Raw genomic sequence first — 18,247 nt, 5'->3', positions numbered from 1 at the left:
TTTCTTTTGAAATCATTTCACTTCTCATCCAAGAAGCTTCTTCAGCTCTGACAGAACAGTGGGAATGGAAGGATTTATATTCCTTGCAGAGAGCTGGTAAACTGCAAGACCTTTTGGCAGGTCACTGAAGCACTTGGAAGTTTATCTATGTCTTCAGGGTCACCTGAGTAGTGCTCCTGTAATCTCCATTTTTCCCCTCTGGAAACTCACGAGGAATCCATATCCATATTCAAGCGTATAAGCTTGAATAAAACTTCTATGCTGCAATCTAACTGGTGGTCCTGATTCTTTGTGCTTGACAGTCAGATTCCAAGAGCCAAGAACGACACATGGAGTTACTTCTAAAAAATATTTTTTTATTGTTCTTCACCTACAGACAGAATCTTGCCAGACTAAAGCAACTATATGGATCAGTGGAATCCAGACTACATTCCACCACAGTATTTCTACCACAGAGTCTTCAGACACGGAAACTCTACCAATAGTTTACTTCTTTACCAACAACTATGTTAGTGAATTGCCTTACCTTGCAAAAAGACTCATAAACCTCTAAAACCAAAATGAGAGGTTGCATCCTTAAAATAAATAAAGAAGAGAGGGAAGTACACGTGACGGGTGGTCTAAAAACCAGCTTCTAAATTCCAAAGAAAAAATTGCAGAAGCTGCATATCTCTTAAGATGGATGCTTCCCTTTTGAGCAGATCGAAAGTATCCATGGTGATTGATTGATCAATGGTATTTAAATAAGAACTTTCTCTGTTTCTCTTCTTTATAGTTGCCCCTTATTCAAACATTGCTCTGGAGAAGGAAAGGCTCCTAAAAGGGGTTACATCTGTAAAAAGAAGATGCAAAATTAAACAGGTACAGTATATGTGGTACCTTGTTCAATTGCAGTAACTGTGAGAGGGATCTTGGAGTCCTAGTGGACAACCATTTAAATAGGAGCCAGCCATGTGCAGCAGCTGCCAAAAAAGCCAACACAGTTCTAGGCTGCATCAACAGAGGGAGAGACTCAAGATCACGTGAAGGTTTAATACCACTTTATAAGGCCTTGGTAAGGCCACGCTTGGAATACTGCACTCAGTTTTGGATGCCATGATGTAAAAAAGATGTGGAGACTCTAGAAAGATGCAGAGAAGAGCAACAAAAATGATTAGTGGACTGGAGGCTAAAACATAAAGAACGGTTGCTGGAATTGGGTATGTCTAGTTTAATAGAAAGAAGAACTAGGGGAGACATTATATCAGTGTTCCAATATCTCAGGGGTTTGCCACAAAGAAGTGGGAGTCAAGATATTCTCCAAGGCACCTGAGGGTAGAACAAGAAGCAATGAGTGGAAACTAATCAAGGGGAGAAGCAACTTAGAACTGAGGAGAAATTTCCTGACAGTGAGAACAATTAATCAGTGGAACAGCTTGCCTCCAGAAGTTGTGAATGCTCCAACATTAGAAGTTTTTAAGAAGAAGTTGGATAACCATTTATCTGAAGTGGTGTAGGGTTTCCTGACTAGGCAGGGGGTTGGACTAGAAGACCTCCAAGGTCCCTTCCAACTCTGCTATTCTATTCTATTCTAAACATGTTGCTTTGATGCAATCAGTCAAAAACCAAATCACTCTACACAATCTTCTTGGATTGATTTTCTTGATTATCACCATGCCCCATTCCACGCCCCCACCCCCACCCCCCAGCTAGCAATTTCCTTGCTAACTGAGCCATTGTAAAAGAATCAGGAGGGCACCAGGTTGGAGAAAGCTTGTGTACCCTTTTGACTTGACCATTTTAAAAAACCACAGTTTCTTCCCATTTAAAAGTTGGTCAAAGTCAAAGGCAGTTTTGCTGAACAGGTGTCTGCTGTGTTTGAGCTTATGTTGTTGATATAACCCTTGGTCCATTTGGAGGAATGAAAAATATCACTCGGTTTTATTGTAAACAGACTTTGGTTGTGTTAAACAAAAAAAGAAAAAGGAAGAAAGATTACTGGTTAGTCATTCGCTCCTGACCCTCCCCCCTTTTTGACGGAGCCAACAAAGAGACATTCTTGGTCTACCCTGGCTCAGGCTGTGAGTGTGTTGGACTATGCATGTTGCACCGATGACCTTCATGGTATTAAAAGTGGGGGGCAAAACCCGCTTCCAAGCTGGAGATTCAAGCTGTCGTGCAAACCATGCCTGCAACGTGTGGGGTCCTTCGACGCAACATGAGGTCTCGCTGTATCACTTTACAAACACGAGCTTGGAATAACATCCAGGTTTTTATCTGGTGCTCTTTGCCAATAATTTCTCTTTCTTTCTTTCTTTCTTTCTTTCTTTCTTTCTTTCTTTCTTTCTTTCTTCCTTCCTTCCTTCTTTCCTTCCCTCCTTCCTTTTTCTTTCCCTTGCCTTCCCCTCCCTTAACAGAATAACAGGATTGGAAGGGATCTTGGAGGTCTTCTAGTCCAACTGCCTGCTCAAGCAGGAGACCCTATACCTCTTCTCTCACTACTCCTTCCTTCCTCCTTCCTTCCTCCTTCCTTCCTTCTTTTTTATTTCCTCCTTTCCCTTCATTTCTCTTCCCTTCTCCTTCACAGAATAACAGGATTGGAAGGGATCTTGGAGGTCTTCTAGTTCAACCCCCTGCTCAAGCAGGAGACCCTATACCTCTTCTCTCCCTACTCCTTCCTTCCTTCCTTCCTTCCTTCCTTCCTTCCTTCCTTCCTTTGTTTCATCTTTTCTCAACCTTTCTTTCTTACAATCAATCATGAGGGGAAGGCTGCTCAAGGAAAGCCAATTTTTTGAAAATAATGACACCTACAAAGCTGGGAATTGATATAAAATTGACAAAATGTAAATTGTCAGTTCCCCTCCCCCCCTCCCTCTTTATCTATCTATCTATCTATTTGATGTGCAAGGAAGGCAGAACAACACGAAGCACTCATAGAAGTGTGTGGGGTCTCTCAAAGGTGGGCAGGACATCCATGGACGATGGATGGAGAAGTTGTTTTCCAACACAGCTTCCTTGATGGTGGAGCTCTAGATATTACATCAGATTGAAAAAGAAAATAAGTAAATACAACGGAAGGAGGGAAGGGAGAGAGGAGGAGAGAAAGAGGAAGAGGAGAGGAAAAAGGAGAGGGAAAGAAGAAAGGGAAAGGGGAGGAAGTAAGGGAGGGGTAGTAAGAGTAGGAGAAAGGGTAGGAAGGGGAAGAAGAGGGGAGGAGTGGGGGGAGGGGAAGAAGAAAAGTGAAAGGAGAGGGGGAAAGAAGAAGTTAGAGAAGAAGGGAGGATGGGAGGAAAAATAGGTGAAAGAAGAAGAGTTGTTGTAAAACAGGGTGGATGTATGAGGTGGCAGGAAAGCAACCCCGGTTATATTTTTAAACTTTTAAATGTGATAAATATTAAAAGATAATATACAAATATTAATAGTACTTATGAGAATGTATATTTCTGAATGTATATATGTGAAATAAAAACTTTAAAAAATAGAATAGAATAGGTTTAGTTGGAAGGGACCTTGGAGGTCTTCTAGTCCAACCCTGTTCTTAAGCAAGAAACCCTATACCATTTCAGAGAAATGGTTGTCCAATCTCTTCTTTAAAACTTCCAGTGTTCTGGGGGCAAGCTGTTCCACTGATTAATTCTTCTAACTGACAGGAAATTTCTCCTCAGTTCTAAGTTGCTTCTCTCCTTGATTAGTTTCCACCCATTGCTTCTTGTTCTACCCTCAGGTGCCTTGGAGAATAGCTTGACTAACTCTTCTTTGTGGCAACCCCTGAGATATTGGAAGACTGCTATCATGTCTCCTCTAGTCCTTCTTTCTATTAAACTAAACATACCCAGTTCCTGCAACCGTTCTTCATATGTTTTAACCTCCAGTCCCCTAATCCTCTTTCTTGCTCTTCTCTGCACTCTTTCCAGAGTCTCCACATCTTTGTAACACGGCAACCCAAAATTTGGAGGAACCTGCACCAGCTTAGGTGTTATTTCTGCCATCCAACTGGAATGAGTTTTTTAAAAAATGTTTTTTAAAGCCCAAAGTTGAGAGTGGCATGGAATAAATCACTGCATGTGCAACACACACCCAACACACAATCTGGAGACCGAAATGTTTATACTTTATGGTTCCTGATTCAACAATATTCTTCTCTAGGTGTCTCAACCTGGCCAGCTGTAGCCTCACTACATAAAGCAGGGATGTGTTAAAAGTTGGCTAAGGAAGCAACAATGCATAAAAAAACTGACATCAGCCTCCCTATTTTTTCTTTAATAAAGCGTATTCACATATGGTTCATCCCATGAACCACCAGCTGGCATTGAACACGCTATTAAGGACCTGAGATGCCAAGGAAAGGAAAGGAAAAATCGGTATTATCATTACTTTTTTAAGAAACCAGGAAAGCAGGTGTGATTTTCTATAAACAAACCTCAGCTTGAAAGCAAGTTGCTATAAATTGTGAGAAGGGAGGGTAGCTTGCAGATGTTCCAGTCTTTCTTGCTGGGTGAGAAATTAAGCTGAAACAGATTTATTGCAGGTAGAGGCCAAAAGCTTCTTTTGACTTTTCCAGATTTTGTTTTTTAAATTAGACATAGAGAGAGGGGGATGATTTGGACACCGGGAAACCTTTGACATTCATTTTTCCCACTAAGGTTGAGTCCATGTTAAGTCAAAAGAGGAGGATGTGTCTCAGGGAGCTCGTTGGTCTGGCGCAGAAATTGCGTTGAGATGTCATGTGGTTTGTTGGCTTTGGGCATAGCATGCTGTGAGAAGGCAGCCATTTGTAAACTGTGGATTGTTGCTTGTTTCTGGGGGGGATCGTGACATCTGTGGACAGCTCCCTTGGTGCCCACTGGTCTCCACCTCCACCTCCATCTTCATCTCCATTTCATTTTCTTTTTTTAGATGCATTTAATATAATCGGCCTGTTTGCAATTGCACATAAAAAGAGGCAATGGCTTGATTGCATTGTTATGGCTGCCATTAAAAATAACTCTGAAAAAAGCCCAGTCACATCCAAAATCTTAATGGCATGTTGTTGTTGTTGTTGTTGTTGTTGTTGTTGTTGTTGTTCTTCTTCTTCTTCTTCTTCTTCTTCTTCTTCTTCTTCTTCTTCTTCTTCTTCTTCTTCTTCTTCTTCTTCTTCTTCTTCTTCTTCTTCTTCTTCTCCTCCTCCTCCTCCTCCTCCTCCTCCTCCTCCTCCTCCTCCTCCTCCTCCTCGCTTTCTCTTTCCCTGCTCCAAGCAAGTTGCAATGCAGAAGATTCAGGCAACCACAACAAGGGTTCTAAGCGAGCCTTTGTGGTTTTCCCCAAATCCAGCTACTCATCATTAAAGGCACCTCCACCCGAGACTCACTTGTTGATGAAATAATTTGCCCTTGCAGAGTTTTCATCATAAAAAATGTTTAGAAGTAATTAACGCTCATCAATCCCAGACTGATTAGTCCAACCTACTTCGTTAAGGAAGAGAATCAGATATGGCAATTTAAACAGAAAAAGGCATAGCTTGGGGAGGGAAGGAGGAAGTGTTACTATATCCCAGAAAGCCAGCCAGGGAGACAACACATAGATGCATAGGCCAGCCGTGACCACCCATGAAGAGCCCTGAAATGTGACACGATGATTTTGGGGGGAAACTCTGCAAAAGTTTTTTGTTGATGTTGATATCTCATTTACGCGGCATTTCCACAAGCAGAAAAGCTGGGCCTTCTTGCTTTCCAGCCTTTTCTTAGGGAGGTGGATATCATTATTCTTTTTTCTAAAAGTTTCTTTACTGTACTTTAAAAGCAATCAGGCTTACAAGGAAAGCTAAGTTGGATTACAGAGTGGTGTAATCGGAGACGCAGAGTCTTTCTGGAGGAGATTTTCCTTGGAAGTGGGGTTATCGATTGGGCTGCAACACACGTAGAAGGGATTGGAGGGGGCCTAGAAGATTAAAAAAAGGGAGAAGATTCTTTCTGAGAGATAGTACATCCTGGAAAGAACAGGACTTTCAGGTTGTAGAAAATGAGCTGCAAACAAGACCAGGAGAAGGAACAACCAGGGTGGGTTTTTGAAAAGTCCAAACATGACGTTACTGTGGTAAGAATTGGGCCATGACCTTAGACTCTGAGGAATAGGTACCCATCCACCAGGAATAATTCCATCTACTCACCAAGTCTAGGCAGGAAGGACACGTCATATACCACCAGTAAACACACAAACACCCATCCAAGGTTTCAGGCCCAGATGGAGTTCCAAAACATGTCTTTTTAAATATGTGTGGTACAAACCAGAAAGAGTTTTCTGTGGAGCTGGTCTTTTTAGGAAAAGGCATGCTCCTTCTTGGCATTACGTATGAATACCTTTAGATGTGGAGACATAGTTGTAGTAGTCTAGGGAAGGATGAGCTACACCACCCAGCAGCTCCACTCAACATAGTTGAGGGCGATGGTATAGCTGAGAGGTACAACGTCCAGTCCTCTGAGTTGGTGTGGTCATAGTAGCAGAGATAACCAATGCTTGAGGAGCTCTGAAATGCGGTGATCAGGAATTGGGGTAAGAGTAAATTGGAGCAAACCTGATCCAGGGTTTGCTGATTATGGGGAAATCGATACTTAGGGACAGTAGATACAAATAATGAGGAATTCAGGAGTAGATTTAGTATTGGACCTTGATAGTGTGCTGGCTCTTTAGCAATCACTCCAGAATATTAAACGTTGTCACTTGGCTGACCAGAAGCTTACATTCCATGGATAATTTGATCTGTGGCATTAGCTCCTTCCACCCCATCATGCACTACAAGTCATCCCTTTGGAGAATGACTTCGGAAGAGAGGAAAGATTTTTCAGCAAGGTCCACATGCAAATTGTTCTTTGATGCTACCGTCATCAGAAGCATCCTCACATGGGGGATTGGGGGGGGGGGCTTTCCAAAATCATTGAAAGCAAGCTAGGTGACCCCTTGGTTTCTAGGATGAAACAAAATCCATTGACATGTCTTTCTCTAGGAATAAAGCCGGCCTGTTCCTCTTCTCACCCTCAGAGAACATCGTCATTGTTGACTCTCCTTAACAACACCTACTGTCTGGTAAAATTGCTGACCAAGCAGAAGGTTTGGCCAATGGGGTTGCCTTCAAAGTCTTCTCAGTCTTAATGGTGTATGACATTTTTCCGGGCAAATACTGCTCAGCTAATCATGTTCTAATAGCTCTTCCTCTTACCCTTGAACTGGCTCGGAGTGCGCTCAATAATATTTTAATTTCTTAGCTCTGATGAGCTTAATTCTGAACAGGTATTCAGTTTCTACACTTACAAATGGGCTCCCAGATGTTTGAGGCCAATGGCTAGAGAGAGCAGCAGTACAAATATAATATTTAATACAAAATGTCAGTTTGGGTGTTCCACTCAATTTCCTGAAGAAATCTTGACAAACCTTCTTATTTAGGCTGAAGACGCAATCAGTTCCATACCTCAGCCCTCTGCCCAGTTGCTATGTAATTCCACATAACTAAGTTCTCTAATTTCTGAATTGCAAATACGGAGCAGATGTAGGTAAAATTTGGGGGTGGAGGGGGTGGAGAGAGGCAAAAGAAGGAGAGAGAAAAGTTTCTTTCTTGCGTTGAAAACAGCTTTTTTGGTAGACACAATCCACTGGAGGTTGTTTTTCCAGAGAATTATATAGAACATAGCAATTTAAAATATACAAGGTAGCCTATCCGTAATCGGGCCCAGCATTAAAACTCAAAACAACAACGTTGTTCCAAACTAAGTTGGAGAACAAATTTGAAATAGGTTTCTTCTTCTAAATAATTCAGATGCTGTTCTTCTTGCCTTACCAAGGAGTTTCCTACTTTATGGAGAAATTATATTCTGTCCAACAAAGCTAAAAATCCTTCATCGATTCATTTTGTTTTCTCTGAAGTGTTAGAATGTACTTTCAAAATAGGGATACGCTTGTGATCGGCTTAGGTTTGTGGACAAACGATTGTCATATCCTGTCCCAAAGATTCCCTTCTTTCTCCAACAGGGTGGAAAATGTGTGTCCCTATGTGATATCAGGCACCTGGGGTGGAACCATCTAATCGGTTCCCCCTCCCTACGGCGAGTGGTAGCAGTATGGAAGTCAAGCCTAAGGAGGAAATGATGACAAGGGTTGGATAGAAATATCCCCTAAATCTAGATCATTCATCCACTGCCCAGAGATGAAAATCAGGTCGAGCGTGTGTTATGAGTGGGGTCTTGAATTAACTGACTTGGGTCCATAGCCGTCATGGAAGCCATGAACTCCCGAGCTGACTCGGATGTCTCACCAATGGAAGGCAGATTGAAATCCCCCAGGACCATAAGCCTGGGGAAATCAACCGCCAATCCAGCTAACACATCCAACACCAGCAGGGCCGATGAAACGTAGCAGGGAGACAGGTATGTAACAAAAAGGCCCACCTGGACTCCAAGGCCTCCCTTAACAAAAAGGGACTCACACCCACCTATCTGAGGCACAGTGACCTCCTGAGGTCTGAGACTTTCCCTAATAACCACCACCACACCCTGCCCCTGCCCTGGGTTCTTGGCTGGTGAAACGCCCGGAGGCCTGGTGGGCATAATTCAATGAGGGGAACACGCCCCCCCTCATGGCCCAACCAGGTCTCCGTAATGCATGCCAGGTCCGCTCTCCCCTCTTGTATGAGGTCATAAATGAGGGGAGCCTTATTTACCATGGACCTGGCGTTAAGCGATACCAACCGGAGACCCGGGCCCTGTAATCCCGAGCACCCAGGGGTGCGAGAGGGGCAATGAGGGTCGGAGCGCGCGAACAGCAAACCCGCATCCCCTGGACATAATTTGGCTCTAGGCCCCCACCGTATCTGCCATTGAACTCATGGGAGTATGCTTTTTCAAATATTTGCTTTTCCTCCTGGGAATGCCCCTCCAGTGGTGGGTACATTCTCCCACCACATGAAAGCTGGGGCTTGGGGGGGAGGTGGCCCTGGTTTGTGGCTGCCCTGATTACAAAGCCTCGGAGATCTTTAATTAATTTGGCTGGGCTTTGTGTATTTCTTTCAAAAGGAACCATCAAAATAGCATTTGAAACTCATTATCTTTTTGACAGCGATGCTCTCATCGTTGCCGTGATGTAACGTGGCCCAGTTTGATCAAAACACAGGCTGACGGAAGCCACTCCAAGCTCCCGGACTGAGTTTCCAAAGCCCCCCCCCCCCCACACACACACCACAACTTTGACTTTTGCTTATTTGGGAGCTGGGTGGGCCATGCACAATGCATTATGTGGAGAATACAACCACTTGCTGGGAACACCAAGCTCCTAATCCTTGCTGTTTGCAGAGGACGTAAATACATCTTTCTGCGTTCTGATTTTTTTCCTTCTGTCACACAGAATAAGGAATAACAGAATACAGAATCAGAGAGTTGGAAGGGACCTTGGAAATCTTCTATTCCCACCTCCTGCTTAAGCAGAAGACCCTAAAGTCCAGTGACGAAACACCCACAACTTCTGAAGGCAAATCACTCCACTGGTTAATTGTCCTCACTGTCAAGACATTTCTCCTCAGTTGCTTCTTGATTAGCTTCCACCTATTGCTTCTTGTGTTGCTTTCTGGTACTTTTGAAAATAAGTTGACTCCCTCTTCTTTGTGGCAGCCCCTCAAATATTGGAACACTGATATCATGTCACATCTAGTTCTTCTTTTCACTAGACTAAGATGTACCCAATTCCTGCAACTGTTCTTCATAAGTTTTATCTTTTATCCCCTGCCCCAATCATCTTTGTCACTCTTCTCTGCACTCTTACCAGAGTCATACCACACCAAACCTCACTTGATCGGTTGACCCTGTTGTTTGGTTATTGTCACCTTGCTCCAGCAGAAAAACTGTTGATTATCTACCGGAATACATATCCTTCTCTCTTTCTTCCAGAAGTTCAAAGTGGTTTTGTCCTCTGAGTTTATCCTGAAAACAAGAACCAGAAGCAATGGATGGAAACTTATCAAGGAGACATCCAACCTGGAACTAAGGAAGAATTTCCTGATAGTGAGAACAATTAATCCCTGGAAGGCCTTGCCTTCAGAAGTCTTGGGTGCTCCATTACTGGGGGTTTTTAGGAAGAAATTGGATAACCATTTATCTGAAATGGTGTATGGTCTCTTGCTTGAGCATGGAGTTATTCTGTTCTGTTAACAGCATCTCTGTGAAGTAGGTTGGGCTGAGATGATTGACCCAAAATCACCTAGGGACTTTCTGCATCTCCAGATGGACTCAAATCTGGGCCTCCCTTTGCCTAGTTCAACCCTTTCTCTGCTCTACCACACTGGCTCATTGAAGCTCTGCTTGTGACTTTCGAAAGGTCTACCAAGACTTTGCAGCTTCGTAGCTCCAGGTTTTGCATCTCTGGCAAAGAGAGAGCTGTAGAAGCTCCCTTGGGGGAAATGGAGGAGAGCATTGGCGTTCAGAAGTAAATGAAATCCAGATTTTATGTACTTAGGAGAAGGACATCAGGCTTTGGAGGGAAAAAAATAGCATCAATGCTCCTTTTCCCATGCTCCTCCTCCATTCCTCCTAATCGAGCTTTCCTTGGACAAATCATGGGTCTCACCATAGCAGGAATTCGAATTCTGGGATGTCTCCCTTCATGCAATTGAAGCAACGCGCCTGAATCAGAAGTGACATGTAGGAAGCATAATCAGTTTCAGGCCATTTGCTTTTATCCGGGCGTGTAAACACTCTGTGGAAATTGTCACTCTAATTTATCAAGGATTGGATATTTTGGTTAGTTCCACTCTGTCCCAACTTCTAAACATGCTTTTCAATACCAGGCCTTTTTCTGTGAGAAAGAAATCAGACGTAAAACACATTCAGCCAGCTCTTTGTGAGAAGATCCTTGTCCTACGAATGTGGGCAGGTTGTGTTTTCTTTTTGTGATTAGGCAGAGATGTTTTTTCTAACAGATCTCAGGCATGGAGGGGTTCTGGGCCTCCTGCTACTGGCAGTGGGTGTGTTTCTGAACACGGATCCTTCTGAAAGAGGAGTAAAAAATGTGTTTGTAAGTGCAGAACCTGAATACCTGTTCAGACTTCAGCTCCTCAGAGCGAAGAAATTAAATAGGATTGAGTGTACTCCAAGCCAGTTCAAGGGTAAGAGGAAAAGCTATTAGAACATGATTAGCTGAGTATTAGTTGCCCTGAAAAATGCCACATACCATTAGGCATGAGAAGATTTTGAAGCCAACCCCATTGGCTAAACCTTCTGCCTGTTCAGCACTTTCCCCAGACTGTGTGTGTGGTGAAGGGTTCTTGGCGCTTTCTGAGCTTGGTTGTTTTCTTGAAAATGTTTTATTATCCAAACTAGTTAACGTCATCAGTTACCTAGCACTGTTATCTAGTTTGGGTAATGAAATGTCTGCAAGAAAACAACCAAGCTCAAAGAGCACTAAGGACCCCTCATTACAGCCCTCAGCTACAAATGTTCCCCTTTATTGGTAGGATGTATTGTTTTGGATAGTCAACAGTGAAACCATTCCCAGACGGTGGGAGGAGGAACAAGCCATCTTCATTCCTAAAGAAACAGACGTGGACTGCTTTGATTTCCATAACATCCGCTGCCTTCCTATTCTGGTGGGGTCTAGGACAACTCACCATGGACAACTTGCCGTTGGACAATTTGCCATGGGACAAGAGTTACGCTAATATCAAGCAGGTGATGGAATAGAATCACTAAAGAAAGGATTGAAAAAGAGAGACCAAATGAAATGTGAATGACAAAAATTAAAATATTTTTTAAAACTATTTGAAATAATTAAATTGAATGGTTGAATTGCCCTGTGGCGAGTTGTTCCACAGCAAGGTGGCTGTGGTGGAATGGACAAGAGTCCCATTCTATTCTGGTGGGTCAGGTAGATGGAAAAGATGGTCCTTCAAGCAACCTGGCCTCGAGCCATGTAGGGATTTAAAAGTGACAACCAACTTATATCGGACCAGGAGCAAACCAACAACCAACAATTTGGCTCCCGCAAGAGAGGTGACAGAAAGACAGGTTCTTTAAAGATATCTCCTGATCTAGATAGCTTCCCAGAGAAATTGAGTATTTCTATCCCATCTAGAATGCAGGTGACTCCAAAGAGCAACGGTTCCTTGGCTGTTCCTGGGAATCAGTTCTGCAAACTGAAAATAGAAGCAGCCTTTAGGAGTAAGCAGTGCCGAGGGACATCGTGACCCCGAGGCAGATGAAATCACTTAAAAATTTGGAAAACTGGCAGCGTCTTCTCTTTTAATTACACGGCGCAACCCTATGCTGCGGGAAGCAATTACACTGTCATTCTTTCGTCCTTCCCACACACAGCCTGCATCCACTGGCACATCACAGAGAGAGAGACGGTAAATCAAGCAGCCTTTTTGCAATCATGAATCTGGGTCTGGAAAAAGTCAGAGAAGATGGGCTGGTATCTTTTGGAATGGGTTGGAAAGGAAGATGGCGAGGGGGAAAGAGGATCTGTAAGGACTAAGGCGGGGATCTCCAAACTTGGCAATTTTAAGTCTTGTGGACTTCAACTCCCAGAATTCCCCAGCCAGTATGACCTGACTTGGTTCTCCTACAATGCTGTACAATAAGCTTTCAACAAAGATAGAAGGCATGGGCATCCCTACCTGATATGGGCTGAGCCACAGAGAAGAACCTTAGGAGAGACACTTTCCAATGCTATGGACATGAATCAATATCTCAGTGAAAGAGTGCATGGTTTGTTGGCTTGTAGAACATCTCCTCAGGGAGCTTGGCCATTTGGAAGAATTAGACTGGATGACTCAATCCTTGGTGTCAAGACAAGATAGCTCCCCATCTTTGCCACCGAAGAGAGACTAATCCCAGGTGTCTCCCAGGTTGTGGCTCAAGGTTATGAAGAGTTCTTTTCTTCCCTTATGAAGACTTTCCACAGCTCATTGCTGCAAACCTCTTAAGTGCATCATCATGAGAAATGTTACCCCTGTACAGATTCGAGTAAACAATTTCACTCAATAGGGGTAAAGGTGTGGAGGAACCACTCCACAACCTTGGTGGAAAAGGCCTGCTAGTCTTCTAAACTGCGGTTGGCATCCCAATCCCAACTCGCCCTTGCCTTGCCTTCAAAATTAGCCCAGATGAATGGCCTCCTTTGTAGTCAAGAGGCAGGGACTACAATCACCCCCTTCTCAGTTTGCCAAGCTATCACTTACTTGGGAGTCAACAAGCTGCCCTGGTGCTACACGAGAAGGAAAGCAGCAATTTCTTAGTGGTTTCTTTGGCATATTTGAAGATCTCATGCAACCATTAGCTTGCTCCTCAGACCAAACTAATTTCCAGCCCATTTCTCCCTCTCTGCCCAAAGAACCAACAAAGAGATGCAGGACCTGGGGCTTATTCCATAACCACCTCAACCGACCAATCCCGAATTAATATTTTAAGAAAGAACTTTTGTTCATTTTTGTTTCCATAGTACGGAAACCTATGGGGTTATTTTGTTTTTTTTCTTCTTCTCTAATTTGCCCCTCCCTTAAACTCAAGCAAAGTTGGAGCCGTTCTCTGCCTGCAGCTCCATGCAAGGTGATCTCCAAAGCCAGGCCATGAAAAAGAGAAGAGGAAAAAGGAGACTCTGTGCTGGAAGTAACTAAATGAAGTGGTCTGTACAAATTATGCAAACAAAGCAACTTTTTCCCCCGGAGAACGTCTTGAGTTCAAATAATTTCTGCCTGTTCTGAGCACGGAAAGGAAGGATGGTGAGCTATCAATTCTTGAACTCTCTCACTCACTCGCACTCTCTTTCTCTCTACCAGCCTTCTTTCCATGGCTCCTGAAATTTAACCTCCACCCTGTCTTTGAAGCCTGAGGAAAGAGGGAAAATGTGTTTTTAATTAAACATAAACTGAGGCAGGCAAAATTTATTTGTCAACGTAGTTGTTTGTTTGTTTAGAGCCTTTATGGAACATCATTTAGAAGGCTGCCCAAATGCAGGTTTCACACCAGTTGCTGTGACAAATGATATGTGGGTGGGTTCTTTGGGAAGTAGGGCATCTAGTTTACATGTCAAAAGTCAACTTTAATAGAAGAGAAGGCTACCACCTTTGTAGGATCTTAGTTGTCATCTGATACTCTGGTCAATGGGGACGCTCTGGAGCCAGGGTCTCCAAACTTGGCAACTTTAAGACTTGTGGACTTCAACTCCCAGAATCCCCCACTTAGCATGGCTGGCTGAGGAATTCTGGGAGTTGAAGTCCACAAGTCTTAAAGTTTCCAAGTTTGGACGCCCCTGCCATAGAGCAATTGTTCTCAACCTTCCCAATGCCGCAACCTTTTAATACAGTTCCTCATTTTGTGGTGACCCCCAACCATAACATTGGTGTCTCTATTCCTAAGACCATCGAAAATATGTTTTTTTCCGATGGTCTTAGGCGACCCCTGTGAAAGGGTCGTTTGATGCCCAAAGGGGTCCCGACCCACAGGTTGAGAACCACTGCCATAGAGGAACAAGCCACTGAATTCATTTGCTGTTCAGCACAAGAACTTGGATGAAAATATTCCTAAGAAAATTCAAATTCCCAAAAAAGGCAATTCAGCCTCTGGTTGAAAGCCAAGCCTAGGTCTTTCCTGAGCCTACCAGACATTGGAACAATATGTTTTCTTCCAGGTCAGACCTTGTCCCTCTAATTCAGTATTGTCTACACCAATGGGTGGTGCCTCCCCAGAACATTTTCCAACCACTGATGACCTGTTCGTTTTTAAACTCCCTGAACTTGAGTTGAGGCCTTTGAGGACTTTCTGCGGGTAAAAAACCCAAGGCCTTTCTCTTCAGCTGCAAGGCCTCCCCATTTGCAACCTCTGAATTTATACAGTCCTACTATAAGGTGGGTGGAGTGGACAGACAGCAGGCCACAGCAACTAAAGGCTTCAGCCTCACATCTGGTCTGCTGCAATCACATGGCTCAAATCCTGCAGTGAGACAGCAAGGTTGCCTGAATGTAGGCAGAAAGATAGGTGCATAAGTACTGGGACATCCAAGTGTGAATAGTGTGAATATCGTGTCACACAACCTGGATCAATCCACCAACATCCCTATGTGATATCAAGTTCTTTCTCTCCTTCCCTCATGCCCCCACCCCAATCCTCTATGGCCAATAAAAAATATGCTATGCTATGCTATTCTATTCTATTTTATTCTCTTCTATTCTTATATTGTTCCCTTCCCTTCCCTCCTATTCTCTATGCTATGCTATGCTATGCTATGCTACTCTGCACCACACCACTCTACTCCACTCCATTCCATTTTTTCTTTATTCTATTCTGTTCTGTTCCGTTCTGCTCCGCTCCCCTCCGCTCCATTCCATTCCATGTTTTCTTTATTCTATTCTATTCCATTCCACTCCATTCTTTTTATTCTATTCTATTCCATTCCATTCTACTCCATTTTTTTATTCTATTCTATTCCACCCCACTCCACTCCACCCCACCCCACCCCACTCCATTCCATTCTCATGGTTGTGCCCCATTCCATTCCACGTGTTCTCTGCCATCCCTCTTTCTTTGGGCCTCAGAAGGGGCGCTGGGATAATTGGCGTGACCATTTCATGTAAGTGGACCACTGAAGAATACAGGACTGATCATCCAAGACTTGCTGAGTGGAGACTGTGATTTACTTTTCTTTCCTGGGGTTTGTGATGGGGAGAGAGAGAGAGAGAGAGAGAGAGGAAAGGAAGGTTAGTTCTTCCATAAGATTTATTTCACTACATCTGCAACAAGTCAGGCAAAAACATCAGAGTCGAAAGATACTTTTCCCCCTTCTCTCTTTCTCTTTCCATTTTCGTCTGAGGCCTTCTTAGAACAAAGCTTGGTTACTTGAGATAAACAAAGGCAAGAGAAGAAATTATCAAAGAGCAGGCTGGCCACAAACTCTACAATTTGGATTTGACTTGGTAACTTGGGCAGCTTAAACCAAATTCAAACCAGATTGACCTCTGTGGAGCAAGCACACCCAGAGGACGTGAGAATTCACTCTGGGAAAAACATCCCTATAGGAGAAGCCCCCTTATATAGGGTGTCGTCTTCTGCTTCTCATAGTTGAACGCATCCTGGATCTTTTCGTTCATGTTCCTAGTCCTCCTTGTTCATTGTGCAATAAATAATATTTATTGGGCAACAAAGTTGAGCCACCTAGATTAGAACTATAAACAGAAAAGAGGAAGTGTAGGGGCTATAAATTTAAATAAGTTGTAGAAAGTTCTGAGATGACACATGGTAAAACATCGGTAGTATGGAAAGAGATAACTTGGAGAAGGAGATTAATGGACAGCCAGTTTTGTGTAGTAGTTAAGGTGTTGGCACTAGAAACCAGAAGGCTGTGAATTCTAGTCCCATTTTAGGCATGAAAGCCAGCTGAATGACGTTGGGCCAATCACCAGAAGGCTGTGAATTCTAGTCCCACTTTAAGCATGAAAGACAGCTGGGTAACTTCGGGCCAATCAGTAGAAGATGTTGAGTTCTAGTCTCAACTTAAGTATGAAAGCAACTGAGTGACTTGGGCCAATCACTAGGAGACAGTGAATTCTAGGTCTGTCTTAGACATGAAAGCTGGCTGGGTGACTTTGGGCTAATCACTCTCTCTCAGCACAACTCACTTCACAGAGTTGTTGTTGTAGTAAGAAAAATGGGAGGAGGAAGGATTATTAGGTATGTTTGGCACCTTGAGTTACTTATCGAAATAATAAAAGTGTGATAAAAAATATAATAAAAATAATCATCTCTACTTAGTTTCTCTGTGGTCCAACAAGGTATGCTGAACTTTATCTTCATGTAGGTAAATACATGTGGGGGAAACGTAATAACCTGTTAATTACAGAATAACAGAGTGGGAAGGGACCTTGGAAGTCTTCTAGTCCAACCCCCTACTCAGGCAGAAAACCCTGTACCATTTCAAACAAATGATTGTCCAATCTCTTCTTAAAAACGTCCAGTGTTGGAGGCAAATTGTTCCACTGATTAATTGTTCTCACTGTCAGGAAATTTCTCCTTATTTCCAGGTTGTTTCTCTCCTTGATTATATTCCATCCGTTCCTTTTTGTCCTGCCTTCTGATGCTTTGGAGAATAGCTTGACCCCCCTCTTCTTTAGGGCAACCCCTTGGAACACGGCTAATACATTTTAAATACATGCTTTAAAATGCCATCCTCTTGTCTCCACAGGTAACAATGGTGGTATTGTCCAGATGGAATTCCTGGAGAAGAAAAAGAAAGAAAAGAAATTATATATTTTCCCTACCTTTGCTATCTGTTCCACGAGGAAAGTGAATGCTGACTTTTTGGTAATTGCACAAGGCCCAATTTCTATAGGAATATAATTTCATTCTTAGGACACAAAACTTCCTTTGTTCCCGGTACTTTTCCTGCCATGTGGCACACCTAACGTGAAGGTTGCCAATGCTTCTGAATTAGAAACTCATCTTCATACAAATTGAGATGTTTGGGAAATGGAAGATGACCCTTTATTTGTTTTGGATACCGGTGGTTAACAGGAACATTAAAAATGAATATATATATATATATATTCATATGTTATATATATATATATAACATTTGCTGACTTGGTCTAAGGCATGAAACTCTTACCTGAAAGAAGCCACCAGAACATTTGGGCCGTCCTTAAAATTCTGGGGAAAAAGGAAAATAGTTGCATGATGTAATCGCTCGATCAAAATTCAGATGCTTGCCAACTGACTCATATTTATGACGGTTGAAGTGTCCCGGGGTCACGTGATCCCATTTTGCCTCCTTTAGACAAGCAAAATCAAAGTCAGATTCACTTAACAATCGTGTAACAAATTAACAACTGCAGTGATTCACTTAATGACTGTTGCAAGTAAGGTTGTAAAATGGGGCACTGCTTTGCTTAGTAATGAAAAATTTGGGCTGAACTGAGGTAAGTCAAGAGCTACCTGTAATTCCTAGGAAATGTTTATCCCCCGAGAAAGAAGCGTCTGTTTTTCTGCTTATTCTAAAAATATAGATGGAATTTATTTTCCATTTCTCTTGGAGGTGTTTAAAAATTATTGTATTGGGGGAGATTGCGCTGCTACCGATAATACTTTTGTCCCCCCTGGAGTCTCCTTAGCTGAAAAACTTCTCAATCTTCATGGGATTTAAAAGAAAAGTGGAGGGCAAGAGGCTGCAGATGGAGAAAGAATTAAGCACAAAACGAAAGACAAGATATGTATATACATTCCCTTGCTTACGGGTCACTAAACGAGTGCAACAATACCCATCTCTA

The 18,247-nt window shown here is 42.9% G+C and overlaps 1 long non-coding RNA gene across 1 annotated transcript; it reads right to left on the bottom strand.

Moving 5' to 3' along the window:
* Positions 1-15,451: 15,451 nt before the first annotated feature.
* On the bottom strand, positions 15,452-17,900 carry LOC309397469. The gene is made up of 3 exons (XR_014176265.1): positions 17,590-17,900; positions 16,733-17,198; positions 15,452-15,634 (listed from the first exon to the last, which is right to left on the bottom strand). It is a non-coding gene; the product is annotated as an uncharacterized lncRNA (long non-coding RNA).
* Positions 17,901-18,247: the final 347 nt, after the last annotated feature.

The sequence above is a fragment of the Natrix helvetica genome (genome assembly GCF_964273705.1).
Source record: "Natrix helvetica genome assembly, chromosome: 10".
Classification (NCBI taxonomy): Eukaryota; Metazoa; Chordata; class Lepidosauria; order Squamata; family Natricidae; genus Natrix; species Natrix helvetica.
The sequence above is the reverse complement of the archived record's forward strand: the minus strand, read 5'-3'. Positions and strand labels throughout refer to the sequence as shown.